At 40.3% G+C, this 16,553-nt stretch overlaps 1 long non-coding RNA gene across 1 annotated transcript in view; it reads right to left on the bottom strand.

Annotated features, from left to right (window-relative positions):
* Window positions 1-16,553, bottom strand: part of LOC140843422 (uncharacterized) — a 529,360-nt gene that overhangs the window by 260,234 nt on the left and 252,573 nt on the right. Inside the window, exon 5 of the long non-coding RNA XR_012121167.1 lies at window positions 16,119-16,200. This is a non-coding gene — a long non-coding RNA (uncharacterized lncRNA). The remainder of the gene's footprint in view (window positions 1-16,118; window positions 16,201-16,553) is intronic.

The following is a 16,553-nucleotide window of genomic DNA, read 5'->3' as shown; positions in this document are numbered from 1 at the left end:
CTGAGCCCTGTCATTTTCTGCATTTCATGTTAAACAGGTATACCTAGATTGTAAAACAATACAAAGAAGAATCTGAAAAGAAAGAAGTAAACTTTGACAATTAGAGGGGCTTTTTATATATACATAACAAGGCTTATTACCTTTACTGAGACTGAATCTTTTAACATTCATTAGCTTTTCTTTCTTAAATTAAAGCCTGTGAGCAAACGAAACTTTGTTCTACATCAATAAAGAATATTCAAAGGGATACCTACTGGGAAGCACTCTGTAATCTGTGTCTACACAGAGCCCAAACATCCAGCTGAAATGTGAGAAATTCACAAAATAATCAGGATGTTTGGTCCTTGATGCTAACCACTGGAATATGTGTGTATGTAACAATGTCCTTATTGGAGAATTGTCCAGATATAGAAGACTGGCCAAATCTGGGTGTTTGGGCTTTGTAGACTCGATAGGCATAAATAACTAGCAATTGAAATCCCTCGTGAGTAACATTATGTCCATACAGGATGCAAGATTTTTCCATTTGAACAAACTGATTCAATCAAATTGATTTTTTTCTCATGAATTTATCTAAAAACATATTGAAGGAGTCAGTGGTTTTGTTCTACTTGTAGATTCAGCCTTAGACCAGTCATGAAATCTCACCAGGCAGAGAACAGGGACTTAGAAGTTCTGAGCAGTGGGCTTCAAGGGAAGACAGAAGTAAAGTGAATGTATGCTCAAAGGGGTGAGTATACCATCACAGTCAAAATCCACTAGGATAAAAGGGGGGAAAACAAATTTGTGGACCCAGTGCAGGCACAGGAGTGTCCGGGAAGTTAGAACAGTGAGACATCACCAGCCAGGATATTATACTGCAACAAACATAGCTTTAACTCCAAAGCAAAGCAATAAGGCTAGTTTCTATGAGTCAAATAAGAAAGGCTGTCTTACAATGTTCTTAAGGGAGGAGAGGAAAAAAATAAAGGGGGAAGATCCAGAGGTGGCACCTTTAGAGGCTGGGTTTATTTAGTGATGAAGATCATCAGGAAGAAATAGTATGGATAGAGAGAGACAACATTTGGTGGAGGCAATTAAAAGTTAACAATGAGGTCTTGCCCAACTATTCCATATCTATTTTTCCTCAAATCATCCTGGGGACAAAAGTCAGTAATCTGGATTGACACCTGTGCAGATATCATTTCCCCTTTAAAAATTTCGAGAATGGCACACTAGTTCGGTATCCTTCCCCTAGTTGACAATGTAGCAACTAACTCACTAAGAAATGGATTCATTCTGTTAGATATATGAGGTGGATGTGAGTGAGTGTGGGTTACATATGTGTGTGAGTGCACATTTGTGTGCGTGTGTGGTTTCAGTGGGTTTAGGACAAAAGATCTGCCAATGAGACAGAAACTCTGGGGTCTTGTTAGTCTCCACATTAGTGAGAAGATGAATGGTGGTAGGAGGTTCTTTGGACCTAATACTTCATAACACTCAAGCCCCTGTTCTGTTCTTTTTAAAATGTGGATTTTTGAAATGATAGATCATAACTATAGACCCAATGCATGTGGATGCAGATTGCATGCACTTAATATTTCAGGAGAAGTGTATACAACCTAATCCAATCACTCTGAAAAATGTGGAAAATGGAAATGCATAAAGAAAGCAGCTGGCATAAAAGAGAATAAAGAAGAAATATTGATGAAGCTCTGTACGGATTAGGCAAAATATATTCACATAGCATTTGAATATATATATATGCATGTATATATTCTGATCTATGTATGTTTATATATATACATCTATATGTGTGTGTGTATATATATATTTTTTCTAGGTAACTGATGTATTAAAACAAAACAAATCAGATCAGAAAATTTCTTTTCTTTGAAGTTAAAATAGCTGCCTATCTTCCACCGTGGGTTTTTGTCATCTCCTTTGTAATGATTTAGAGCATCATGGAAGATTTTTAATGAGGCCAAAACCAATATTTCAAAAGTATTAGTAACTATTGGATAGGTAGTCTAGTCAGTGGATCAAAGTGTTGACTCTGGAGCCAGATCTGGGGACACAGGTATGAATCCCAGCTTGGCCACAACTACCTCTGAGTCTCAAGCCAAACTCTTCTTGCTCCTGTTTCGGCAGCTGTAAGATGGGGAGAGGGGAGAGGATAACAAGAGTACTTACCATTAAATGCCTTAATATTTATTTTTGAATCACTTAGAACAGTGCCTGGTACATAATGAGCACTATAGAATTGTTTGTTAAATAAATAAATATATACATATACAGTATTTACCCAGGGAATGCTATCAAAGGAGGTTCTGAAATCTGCTTTCCTATAAAAAACAAAACATTCATCATGAAACCCAGTGTGGACAGTGGCTAATGTTTCCTTGTCTGGGTAACTCAGTCCAATGGACCTAGAGCGGGATGGTTGCACCCCCGGGGTCTGCTTTCCTGGCACCAGGCTGCTCTCAAACCACCTGTCTCCTGGGATAAATTGCTAGTCACCTTGTCTACCCTAGGTGGTAATTCTCATCTTTCTCACACCACTTCATGGCTTAGCATAAAGATTTTGCTAAGCCATGGAGAGAGAGAAAGAGAAACAGAGAAGGTTGCTCCAAGTGACACTAAGAAACACTGGATGGAATATGGGATGGAAATAGAAAAAGAGAGAGAGAGAGAAAGCTCAAGCCAAAACAGAAAAATCTATTCAGCCAGCCACCTGGCCATAAAACAGCTGAGACCTGACCTGCGAGAGACGGAGAGAGAACAACTACTGTGAACAAGAAAGCAAGGACACGGCCTCCCAGCCAGGCCGTCTGAACAGACATCCAACAATAACACTCATGCAAATATATTTACTGAGCACCTAAGACAACCCCTAAAATGTGATCAAAATATTCAAAACTCCCTGCCCCTATAGAGCTTATACTCCATAGAGGAAGAAGCTAAATAATAAATCACCTAAATAAGTAAAATATACAGTTTGCTCAATGATAACAAGGACTAAGGGGTAAAAACAGGCAAGAGGCTTGCGAAGTGGATGTACAGGCAAGGGCTCTTGGGCTCCCGACGGCCAGAACTGTGTTTGTGTGCACAGCCGCGGGTCCTACGCTCAGACCGCTTAGGTGATCACTTTCCAATTATATCTGGGTCACCCAAATGCTCCCCTTAAAACTTATCCCCATGACTGAGTCCTGCCCTCACCTCCCCTGCCACAGACCCAATGGTTTTGTTTGGAGAAGGGAAGATGGACCCAGAGTTTTCTGATTCTTGGTTTTTCCCTCAGGACCAAACTGCTCCTCACCACTCCAGTGGGGATAATTCACTGAACACTACATCTGGGGAAACTCTCGTGAAAAGTTTCTCTTCCACATCCAGAAAAGTCTTTCCCCTCAGTCTTTCATGGTGCCTATTCTCTGACGACCTGCTTTTTGTCATCTGTGGGGCCCCTTTAGCAGAGAAAGCCGCTAAAAACAGATGAACGTTTCCAAACAGGGAAGCAACGTGCCCCTTCTCTTCCACTCTCCTTCTTCAAAGGATCATAAACAAGCTTCTTAACACTCCTCCCACATTTCTCCTCTTAGCTTTTTTTTAAAGGCTTTATTTTTTTTTTAACACAGTTTTAGGTTCACAGCAAAATTCAGTGTTAGATACGGAGATTTCCCATATGCTCCCTGCCCACACACATGCAAACATCTCTCCCCATTATCAACATCTCCCACCAGAGAGGTATGTTTGTTCCCATTGATGCACCCACACATCTTAATCACCTGAAGTCCAATAGTTAAATGACAGTTCGCTCTTGGTGCTGTCCATTCTGTGGGTTTGGAAAAATGTATCATAACATGAATCCATGAGTATACTGTTCTATCTACACAGCAGTTTTAGTGCTCTAAAAATCCTCTGTGTTCCTCCTATTCATCCCTCCTGCCCCAACTGCTCCTACCTATTTCTTCTCTGCTTTCCCTCTTTTTCCCCTTATCTTCAAAATGCTATTAATACAGTGGTTTTAGAAGCATTAGTAGGTCTGAGGTTTGAGGAAGAGAATTTAGGTATGACTGGAAGGGAATCATGACAAGGGTCATGTCCTCAATGCTCATGTTACAACTGACTCAGTGGATTCAGATTCAGAAGGTGATAAAATGTAATGGTTACAAACATAAAGTCTGGACTCACTGGGTTCAAATCCTAACCCACTCCTTTCATGCTCTGTGACTCTAGGCAAGTTACTTAACTTCTCTGAAATTAACTTGATTCATCTATAAATTGGGATAATGAAAACATCTACTTCAAAAGGTGGTTTTTGGAATTCAATGAGATGATCCAGGTAAACCATTTAGAACAGTGTCTAGCTAATAGCTTGCTTTAAAATGTTATTTTTATTGTTGTTCACATTGCCCTGAAAGGAGAAAGACTCAAGGCTACTGGTCTCTCTCGCCCACGCACAACAAATCTCCAAAAGGCATGGAAAGGGAAGCCAGCGGCTCTTGAGTGGTGCTGCTATTGTATGATTACATGCAAGCCTGGTTCATTAAATTTTTATATTTTACCTAGTGGAGTGATTTGACAGTATGCACGGACATGGCTGCCTCTCAGAATCACTATGAAGTCAGGTCCCTTTACAGAGGCTAAAGAATGAAGCAGCAGGAACAAAATTTAATGCTCTTAAACAGTTTCAGGAGATGAGGAAAACACAAAGGTGTTTTGTGCTAGAACTCTTCTTTCTGTAGAACTAGAACACAGCACTTCAAGCTCCTGTAGGCATGTCTGTCTCCTCATAAACCCTCGGCCACACAGGCCAGGGACAGCAACCTGTGGAGAAAGTACTTTTTGGAGAAGAAACTGCAAATAGCATATAGAAGTGGCATCATATTTCTTAACTAATAGGCCATATTGGTCATCTTGTGAGGACATAACAATTCTGCTTGGAACCTTCAAACACCAGGAAGAAACTTGATGTCTCAGCCTGTTCACATACAGATGCTTTCATCTCAGGAGAGTTAAGCAGCTTCCCGGGCAAAACTCAAGTCTGGCAAAACAGCAGCTGAACCGAGCGAAGTTATACTGGAGTTACATGCTCCTGGTGCTTCCAGGAGGAGGAGGAGGGTACTCCCAGCCAGCCCACACTGCCCCCCAACTGAACTTTCCCCCAAAATTGATTCTAACTTAACCTTTTACAGCAAGTCACAGAAATCTACTCAAGATTATTAGAAACTCCAATTATGATCTACAAACAGCCCAATAGAAATATCTGAATAGGTAACGAAAGTTTCTAGGGGTCTTCAAGACTTCTGGGGCCATGTGCACAAAGTCAGTTCCCTGGTGGTGGTTGTGTCTGCATATGGATTAGAGTGGAAGAAGGTGGCTCTCCAGTGTGTTTGGTCTAAGGGTGGAGGATAGACAGGAAGTATTTGGCTGAATTCAACTTTCTCTTTCCCTGTATTCCAACAAATGAGTTTGCATGTGGAGAAAGAAAAGAAATCTTCTAAGAAATACTTTGTGATTTCATCCCAGAAAGAATGGAAAGTCATGACCTTTTATCTGAGATCAGGTTCCTCTGTTTCCCTGGTGCTCTACAGAAGTACCTCTACTTAAAAATATGCAGGGCATGGTTTTCTGCATGAGAATTTTGTTTCTCTCTCTTCAGTACAGTGACTTAAAAATCTATCATTATACATAATTAAGACCAATTTTTTCCCCCCACAGACAACCTTACTGTATTTTACTCTAGAGAGAGACAAACCACTCTATGCCTCATCTGTTTCTTCAAGACATTCTTACACCCAATGTCTTGAAAGAAGCAGCCTCACAGGTGTGGCCTCTCCTCTCTATCCACCCTTGCCCATCAGAGCTGTTCAGACCAGGAGTGGACATGTAACCCAGGCTGATTTCTCCTAGGAATTTAAAATAGAAAAACTAGAATCTGCCTTACTTTGATGTGGGAAATATGAGCTGAATAGTCATGCTGATTTGCAGGCTAAGGCCACCATTCAAAGGCAGCCATGATGGGCCATGTGTAAGCAGGTCTGTAAATAGAGAAACTGGTTATTAGAGATGACAATAAAGAATGGAAACAAAGAGAAGCAAAGAGGAGGGATGATAGAGTAAGTGAGTAGATGTCCACTTCTACTCCCATTTCTATGAGGCAAAGCTCTATTAGCACACATGGGTTTTATAAGATGACCATGAAGCCTTTTAAAAACACCTGTTTGTTTGTTTTGTTTAAGCTTATTCAAGCAGATTCTCTCCCTAGTACCAAATAGTTCCTAAAGCAACTGGTAAGCAGTATGTGGACACACCATGGTATAAGCTCTTCAATATATCTCATTGAGGTTCAAAGGGCTGCTCACCATCACATAAGAATTTCACTGAGTTAAGGTTGGCCACCATGTGTAAATGATGTAAGAGTTCAGATGATGAAGGACTTGAACTATTGAGAAAATTAAATGGTTATCTGTGAGCAAGGCATTGAATAGGTCAGAAGAAGGGGCTATTCTCCTCCCAACACTGTTTCATGAGAAGGTAGTCAGTATGTCAGTTCACGTAGGAATCACAGTGATAAGCACCATGTCAACCCACCAGAGAAGTAGATAAAAATCACCAAGGATAATGAATGCTAACTGCTATCTTCATTTGTAGCACAATTGACTTTAGAAAACAAAGTTAAGCTTCCCTGGTCCCTGGATGGATTAGGGCTTAAAGAACATCACAAAGGCTCTTGCTTAGACAAAAGATGCTCTTGCCGATCATAAAGGATCTCCTTCTAATTTATGAATCATCCCATCAAAAAACAGATGGATATTCTGACATATGTGGGTGTAATTAATGGATAAACATGTATGAATATCCATAAATGAATATGGTATGGATTTAATTGTCAACATTCATCAAACATACATTTAGGGTATAGGAGATTTGACTTAGAGTTCTGCCACTCTATCAGCCATATGACTTAGTGTGAGCCTTAGATTTCACATCAGTAAAAACCCAATTTTGTTGGGTTGGTGTGAGGTTCAAAAGAATAATATTTGTAAAGCACAGTATGTGGTAGGTATTCAAAGTATACCATGGAATCTTAATCAATACCAAGTACTTTCACAGATTAACCATTCATAAAACCCTAAATGTAATCACTTTAATATAATATTCAGTATTAGATGGTACTATCTTAAAAGAATTCCTTTCTGTGCTATCAAATGTTTCACTTTGACATATTTATTGGTATCTACATTACAGCATCAATATAAATCAAGAATATCTTAAGTAGCAGTAGAACATCAAGAAAGAGCCCAGGCCTGGTGGCTTCTGTGTTCTTGCCATTGGGTGGTTGGCTGGAAACAGTAATCTGGCCCATTGCAAAATCCATCCAATTGTGAATATCACATGAGTGCTAACAAATTATGACCAAACTGGCACTTAATAAACTCCCCCAATCACCTTTCTGCTGGAGGTCACACCAAAACAGTGTTCTCCTGCCTCCTCTTGCCCACATGTTTTAATCCAAATCCATCTTTGCTCATCTGGAGCAAAGACACTGTACACTACAGACACCATTTCAACACTGCTTTCCCTATTTCATGTCTCACCACCCTCAACCACTAGCTGTTTTCTACCTTTCCCACAAAACTACACCAAGTCATGAATATGACTGACCCTTCTTAAAAAACCTACCCCACCACTTAAAAAAATTAGGAAGCAGTGGCTCATCCTCTACCAAACTGGGCAAAGCCATAGCCAACATGTTTTCATTAATTCTCCCTTCTGCTCAGACAAGATGAGCCTTCATCCCTTCTCCTCTGCTCCGCCTCCCACCCCAATGTCCCCAAGGACAGCATGAGGTCAGTCCCCAAGGATCTTCCTGCACAAGAAAGGCAACATGGAGCTGCCAGGAAGAAGCTTCTCTCAAGGGCAGACAAGAAGTTAGCAAGAGACCCCAGCAAAGTGTACACGCACACCTAGCAGTGACTGAAAGGGTAACAGCTTTGCATTGGACACAGGTCAGGGGAACTTTGGTTTGAAGAACAGGTGGGCTACCTGACAACCAGCAGGCAGCCTTGCTTTTGACTACCGCCATTTTACATCAGGATGTTTGGCAAATCATTAGTGTCTGCTAGTTATTAAACAGAGGAGAGTTCAAAAGCACATGCATGTTTTTCTCCTAGCTTCCCAGGTGGTGGCTGTCTCTAGCAGCAACCTTTTCACTTTGTGCAGCAAGACTTGTAAACTTCCCATGGCTAAAACCATGTTTTCTAATCAGGTGCCCACAACGGAGCTGCAGCCTTGCAAGAATGGCAAAACTCATATGTGAACTTCTGTCTGAGGAACTGCCATTCGCTCTCCTTGCAAGTTTATTGTTGAAATTACTGAAATGTACACAAATGACTGCATTTGAAGGTGAAATTTGGTGGAAAAATAAAGATATAATAGGATTCTTTCTTAAATAATTTCCTGGTGTGATGTCTGTCTGAAAAAATGAAGTGAAATTATATGATGTCAAAAAATCATGTTTCAAAATGATTGACAAGATGTGAATGTTTTGCATTGTGAAATGAGGTGGAAAATTTTAATTGCATGATGGGAGGACATAATATTTATTAGAACCTTGTAACTACAGAGGATTGCAATGAAGAGGACACAATTTTAAATTTGGCGTTAATATGTCAAGTCTAAATCTTAAATGAACATGCAGGAGTAAAATTCTTTATCTTAGAGTGTATGATTAAGTTTTCAGATTCTAATAACTAAACAGGATCGACGTGCAGGGCACATCCGTACCCTGACAAAGAGGCTTGCTGGTCTGCGTTCATATTCAATTTTGAACAGTGTTACCACACAATACATGCCTGGGTCAGAAAAAGATAAAGCTGATCCTCAGGCAGGGCTCACATTGGAAGTGGTTGTTTTGCTGGAGACCTAGAATTCGTAAAGAATGCAAAGGATGAGGTAAAGGCCTGAAAAATTAAACATAGGGGTGAGAAAAAGACACGAAGAAAGAACATACAGTTGGCCCCTGGACAATATAGGAGTAAACTGCATCAGCTCCACTTGTATGTGGATTATTTCAATACATACATTAAAATAATTTTTGGAGATTTGTAAAAATTTGAAACATTATTTTTCTTTTCTCTAGTTGACTTTGTTGCAAGAATACAGTATATAATACATAGAACATGCAAATACGTGTTAATTGACTATGTATGTTATCGGTAAGGTTTCCAGTCAATAGTAGGCTATTAGTGGTTAAGTTTTTAAGTCAAAATTATAAACAGATTTTTTACTATGCAGCAGGTCGATGCCCCTGACCCTTGTGTGGTTCAACAGTCTACTATACACAAAACTGGCAAAATAATGATCTAAAGCCAAATTACCTTTAGCTCAACCTTGAATGCAAATGACTCAGCTGAGGATGGCAAATGGCATCCACGTCTGTTGGTCTACTTGTCAACTTATAAGAAGACAGGAGCAGCATGTATTAAACAAATAATAAGAGTGGGTCAGCTCCTTCTGACAGATGGCTCCATAACCCTCAATACTTTGAGAACAAAAGGAAAAGGGCTCTGCTTCCCCACACGAGAGAGATGGCACTAAGGCTAAGGCAGAAGCAGTCTTTCCAGAGCCTACCCTCCCATCTGACTCTCCCAGAAGTCAACAGTGTAACTGATTAGATTAGACTCTAGGATGGCTTCCCATTCCAACCTGCCCCAAACTCCACCACTCCACTACTCAAGGAAATACTGCCTCTCAGTCTATAATAGTTGCAGCAATTAAAACTTAGAAGTGGAATTATTTTGTTTCTTTATTCTGAGGGTGCAGGGGAAGGATTGCTGGGGACATCTAAAATTGCCAGCATCAATCAAGATTGTTGTTAAGATTATAAGAAAAGAAAAACATAAAGTTCTGAGACCAAACAGAGCAGGGAAGCATCTCTTCTGCCTCCCTCCCTCCTTCCATGCCCCCTTGGGTTGATGCTGGCTCTTCACATGCATATGGCAAAGACGTAAGTCACCATGGTAGGAATCCTAGAGGGTTGGTGAATGGGTCTATAACTAGTGGAGCAGAAGAAGTGAGAAATGAAAACAGTTAGCAATGAGCAATAAGAAATCTGAGCAAGGTTTAAAGGTAACTTGGAAATAGATACTTTATGGCCACTTTCTTGCAGAACCGAAGAGATGAGCTGGGAGTAAAATAAAGATTTGGCCAAGAAAACAAAAAGCCACCATCTTGTGATCAATTTTTTCTCTCACAGACCTATGTTTTGTGTTTCCTATTTTATCCCAATGTCACAGGTACTTGAAAGCCAAACATCGAATAATATGCATGTAAACACACCCTTTCTTTTAAAATATCTTTGCTATTCTGGATATGATTAATAGATGAAAATTTTCTACCAGATAAATACATTAATTTTTTTTTCATACAGCCTCTACTTTCATTAGTCAAAGTAATTTTCTTTTCTGGTAATAAGAGTAATTGTTTCAGCAAACTGACACTTCATCTCATGTATATAAAACAAGACCCAAGATTTTTGAAGTGCATCTTTCCCCTCCCTGAGAACAGAGTTTAAACAGTATGAATTCAAAACTTCAGAGGTTTCAAAGTTGCAAGCCACTGAAGACTTATCTTCCACTTGCTCATAATGTTCACTGCATTCTGATCAGAGAGGGAATTTGCATCTCTGAACCAACAGATATAAAGTGCACAAGAACATCACAAAGTAATTACGAGTTTATGACATCATCTTAATATTACAAGAGAGAGAATGAAAGACCCGAGAGAAACACACGATTTCCCTTTTGGGAAAACATTAATGGATGCTTACAATCTGTTTTCTTTTGTTTGGATGTTACAACCAATAATATACTTTTATGTCTATAAATAAAGACTAAAGTTGAATAAATCCAACAAACCCCTGAGCCTGCAGCTTGGAATCTTGATTCACATTCAAGGCCAAGATTTATGAATCACTTGCAGAGAATAAGTTGAAGCTGCAAGATTTGGGGGGAAATTGTTCCACATAGTGATTATTTGGGGGAGTGATTATGCACGCACACCTGATCACAGTGTCACCGACTCCAGCTCGTCCAACATGATAAAACAGGGCAATTTTCTCTATTTCCCTTTGCTTGCACAACAGAAACTGATGCACACAACCTCACACCATTCATTTTTAAATACTCTCCCTTGTCAGAGACATCCCTCCCTTCTCACTTTAGCTCTGACTTCTGGCGGTGTTGTGCAATGATTTATGTAAATGTCTCGATGACTGTAAAGGGAAATGAGGAACACCAACACTAATGACCGACAGAAATGATAGCTTTTTGGAAAGGTATTTCCCATACACATAGGATGGGCTTTTTATTCTTGGACCATATTTACCATCTCTGCACACTCACTTTAGAAGCTTTAAATTACAGCAGGGGCCCTTGGGAGAACCCTCTTCGGTTTTTCTGGCCCCATTCTCCTATACAGGAATATCTTCAGAAAACAGTGGGCTTTGCTTCCTTTCAGAGGAGCTCCCTGAGGGTTTCAGCTCCCCCTAAATACTCATAACACTTGCAGTGATGGGGCTTCAGCCACCTCCCCAGACAGTTGACTTCAGTGCATAACTGCCCTTACTGGCATAATTTCCTAATGTCTCCTAACCGACATATTCCCCTTTCCTTAGTTTCAAGCTGTTACTTCTTATTAGACCATTCTCAACCACTGCAAGCAATCCCCTTCTTTCCTTAAAATTATTATTGCTCAAATATTTGTAGACAGTTAGCATAGGCTTCCATCTCTCCAGCTCCTTCTCCTGAAAGCTTTAAATGTTATGTTCCTTTAACCTTTCTTTATAGGTCATCTCTTCTAATCCTTTTATCTTTTTTGTCACCCTTCTCTGAGTTCTCTCTAATTCACAGTATTGATGTTCTCTTTATAATGAGGTGCCCCAAACAGTAAGTATGCCGCACTCCGTAAGTGGCTGCCAGAAGAGGCATGATTACAGGAACGCCATTTTCCTACAAGCAACACCCTCTTGTAGGCTGCGTGCCACAGTACAGCGTTTGTCTTTTTCACAGCTGCACAGCACTATCTAAATACACCATCAGTCCCAATTCCTTCTCCCATTTGTCTCTTGAAGACATATTCACCTCATCCAGTGTTTCCCTTTTCTCCCTACCCACCCCAGGTTCCCCAGCCTCCAAACCAAGATTGTTCAAAACTTGAATCCAAGACTCTTTGGTCAATTACAGGACAGCTTTGGCTCCTCTAGTTATCAAGGCTCTAGTATAATAAACCAGACACAGGTAATCGTTAGCTGTGACCCTTTTATTTACAACGCCATCAGATTGGGTTTATTTTTACAGCATTGTTAGAGATTAAGAGCAAAGCTTCTGTCTTCATCACATTGGTTTTAGTGTGGGTTAGGACCTACGGTGCCCCACTTCATTTCCTGAGACCCGAGCAATGAGCACAGAATCATTTCTAGTAAGTTCTGACTCTGATTAAAAAACAATCTTTATGAAATAGAAGCTAATAAAATTGCTTTCCTAATTACCCTGAGCTAGTTCATTTCCCAGCAAATATAATAAAATAGAGTTACTTGGCTCCGATTCACAAAATCTGAACCCAAGCTCATTATTAAGGCATTTAGCAGGGAAAAAAGCATGTGTGCATAAGATGCTGTCCCATCAAGCAGAATGCAAGAAACCTTTTGAAGTTTAGACCTTTGAAGTTTAAAGTTATTGCTGCATTTTTTTTAATGCAGGTATTTCTGCTTGGAAAAAATATACATTGAGACATCCATATTAATGCAGCAGGCTATCTGTACTAGCTGTAATCTTTGGAGGAGGTTTTTTTGTTGAGAACAGCAAATCTTTATTTAAGAAAAATATTTAGATCCTTTGCATTGTACTTGCTAATCTGCAGGGCTATTATACAAGCAGCAAGACTTTCACATAATAGAACAGAGTAACTCATGTCCCAAGGCTGTTTCTGCCATGACTTATGCCACTCGCAAATCTCTTTCATCTATTTAAAGCGTGTGATTCTGATGACTATAAATGTATGAAAATGTTTGGGGATTGTTTTATTTTCCTTTAAATGTCCTATCATTCATTAACATGGACGTGATTTGCTAATATTTCTAATACATGCATGAATTTTCTGCTAACAGAGGTTTAAAATGCTCCACTCCCAGGGGTAAAAAATACAATTACCAAAATTAACAGAGACTTTAAGAAGAGCATATCTATTAACTAAAGGGGAGGGAGATATTTACATGGCAGAATCAGGTAGGTCAAAGAATGAAATCTCTTATCTGTTTGGAAATATGACACCGTGTTAAGTGCCATCTCCAACAGAGTCACAGCGCAGGGGAACTATAACACTGAAGTAAATACAGCCAGGACTGACTCAAGAAGGAGAGCCAAGCCCCCACGGCCAGAAATCCTTTCTCTTTGGGTATTTGCCTGAAACCAATCTCTTAGTGCTCAGTCCTGCAAATCTGAAATAGGGAGAGAAATTGCCTGTCTTCTACCAGGAAGTACAGCTCTTCTTGGGAAAATTTGTGAAATTCCACCCCCTGGGCAAAAACCATGGCTTTTTGTCAATATGCCCTGGGTAGAAATCTGACATTTCCATAATGATATGACAGATTTCCATCTGGGAAAACTGCCTTCTGTTTTCACAATGAATTTGAAGCAAGAATGAAAAATCTTTCACTTTGTCTACAAAACTATTTAAAAGAAAAAAAATCTGCACTTTCCTGCCTCAAAATAATGGAGTAGGTATTAAATTAGAAAAATATGTAACTATTTGGAGTTCAATCAAATCATCAGCAATACTGAGGAAAAAAGAGAAGAAGGAAACTATGTGGAGAATAAATCCTTCCAGACAAATTTGTTACCATGTTTTGATAGTTGGTAGCAGATGAAGTGAACATGTATATCTAGCAGTAAGTGAATGTGCAACCACAGAATACAGCTGGAACTCAAGAGAAGGTGGACAGAGAGCATCAGTAAGTCTATTTTCTGAAACTGGTTCTAATTGATTTTGATGGGAGTATTGTCATATGGATTGAAAATCTGCTGAAAGATGATAAACAAAGAATAGCAACGAATGAAAAGCAAAGGGGATGACATCAGGGTTAATGTGAGTTCTGATCTCATTTCTCACTGTTAGAAATACAACAGGAGAGCAGCAACCCGGACAAAAATGAAATATGCAAATGTACTAAATGAATGGTGCTACAATCGCCCAGGAGAACTGAAAAAACGGAAACTCCTTAGAGAAGTGGGAGGTGGAGGTCTTCTGAAAGAAGGGAATAGAAACGTGAAGACGGGCCCAGAAAAGCTGGAGCCAGGACAGTTGGGGGGAAAACTACAAAATACACAAAATAATCGAGCCGCTCACTGGCTTTTGAAGACTGACCCACTCTGGATCATCTGAATTGCTTGTTCTTTTGTTTTGCTCTGTATGCCCAGGATGGGGGTGGGGGGCACTCTCCCTGGCCTTCCTGTTCCTGAAATTGAAAGTCCCTGAGTGAAAATGAGGAGATCAGGATGGGTTGGGTTTTCTTTTTTCTGTGCAAAGTTAATTATCCCAGTCTTTCTGAGAAAAATAGACCACTTTCCTTCATGCCTTAAAGCAAATGAAGGAACCTTGCATTTTCTTCTCACCACCTAGAAGGCCCTGCGCTTCTGTTGTCGCTTTTTGTTAGTGTGGTGTGTTGGTGATGTTAGTGGGATCTCTAGAGCAAGACCATTCTGTGAGTTTGAAGCCCACCAACTAACTGAAAATCAATGCAAAGAGCAGGGAGTTTCAGAAGAAATCAGAAGTGAAAGAACTGGAAGAGGTGATTTGTTCAGGAAAGGCAAGTGTGTCCTGATGATTGACACCAGGTCGACATGCTGAGAGAAAAATGACACAGACACAGTGAACGCGGCATCCAGTTTGCCGGCACATCCTAATGAGCACGATGGTCAAATGCCCTGGGTTTGCCATATGTTGTGGCCATATGCATATCTGGTGAACCAGATGCCCTGCTTTTTTTTCCCCATATTGCACCATTTTTTTCACAGCATAAAGACATGGCTTAAGTGAGAAGCAGGAGGGGGCATGGGGGGAAGCAATGATAGCTTGTTATTCCAAAAGCTTGTCGGACAGAAAACATCAGTAAATCCATCCATGCTCTAATTCCATTTTCAAATATTTAATGAGCACCTACTAGGTTCAAGAAGCACTTAAATAAAACCAGGGGTGATAAATCTTTCCTAAATTTATTATGGAGAAGTTAGAGACACACTGTGGACCTGTCCCAATTCCTCTCCATAGGCCCTCTGGTCATTCAGTAAGAGGACAGGATGCAGTTTGCTATTTCTAACATTCATAAAGTCTCCAAGGAATAACAGGGGGCCACTTAAGCATGCCAGCTATTCAAACTGTTCCCTCCACCTGGAAGACTCCTTCTCTGCCCCAAGTTCTACCTACTCTTCAGTGGCCACTCATTCATACATTTATTGAATATTTTTGACTGCCTTCTAAACTAGCACCACTCAGACACTGGGGACACCATATTAAGCAAAAAAGGACACTGTCTCTACCCTCACAGAGCTTACAATCTAGTGGTATAGATGTTTTTCAAATAATAAAATAAATGGGGAGACATGCCATCAAGGCAAAGCACTGGAAGCTATGGAAGGTGTGAAACAGACCAGGCCAGTCCTGGAGGAACAAGGATGAATCACGTTGATGGTACCTCCTGCAAGGAGACCTTTCCAATTCTCCAAGCCAGGTGTGCATGCTCGTTCACTCGCTTGCACGCTCTCGCTCTCGTGTCTCTCTCTCTCTCAGAATCCTTTAGCACACTGCTAAGCCCTTAGCACAGTCCATTCATGTTATTTACAAGTCTGTCTGACTTTCCTAACCCTTGAGAGCACACATTACATGTGACCTACCTTTGCGTTCGTACCAGTGCTTCCCTTACTCAACAAATATTAGTTGAGCACACTGACGTCTCAATTACTCATCAGCAGAGAAAAAAATACGAATAATAAAAAATATCAGATAATCCAAAAATCCTTAATGGCTAAATTTTACCATGTCCCAGGCTCCCACTGCTACCATGCCACTTCGGTACTTACCACAAGTTCCTGTGTGTCCTCCACAAGCTTTTGGATTTCTTGATGGAGGGATCAGGTTTTCATGAAGGGAGTCAGGTTTAAGCTAAGTTCAGGAGAAAAAATATGGATTAGCCTCCAACAATTTCTGGCACTTAGTATATTTTTAACACATGTCTTGAAAGAAGTACATGAACACATAAATGAAAAACTTTTCACCTTCCATTAAGCAATCCCTCTCCCAGCACCCCCGCTCGCCCCATCACCTTGATTGTTAGGGCTGTGCCTCCTGCCTTCCACATGCCTCACTCATATTGGGCACATAATGAGTACTCAATAGGCATTTATTGATTTAGAGGTCAAGCCTGGGCCTCAGCAATGCACCCTTTCAGAGGACACCATTCTCACTGCAGTCTATGGAAACGGAGCCTCCCTGAAGCACCATATAAATGTGCTTTG

This window comes from Manis javanica, chromosome 1, assembly GCF_040802235.1.
Source record: "Manis javanica isolate MJ-LG chromosome 1, MJ_LKY, whole genome shotgun sequence".
NCBI classification, from domain to species: domain Eukaryota; kingdom Metazoa; phylum Chordata; class Mammalia; order Pholidota; family Manidae; genus Manis; species Manis javanica.
This window is presented reverse-complemented; position numbering and strand designations above follow the sequence as displayed.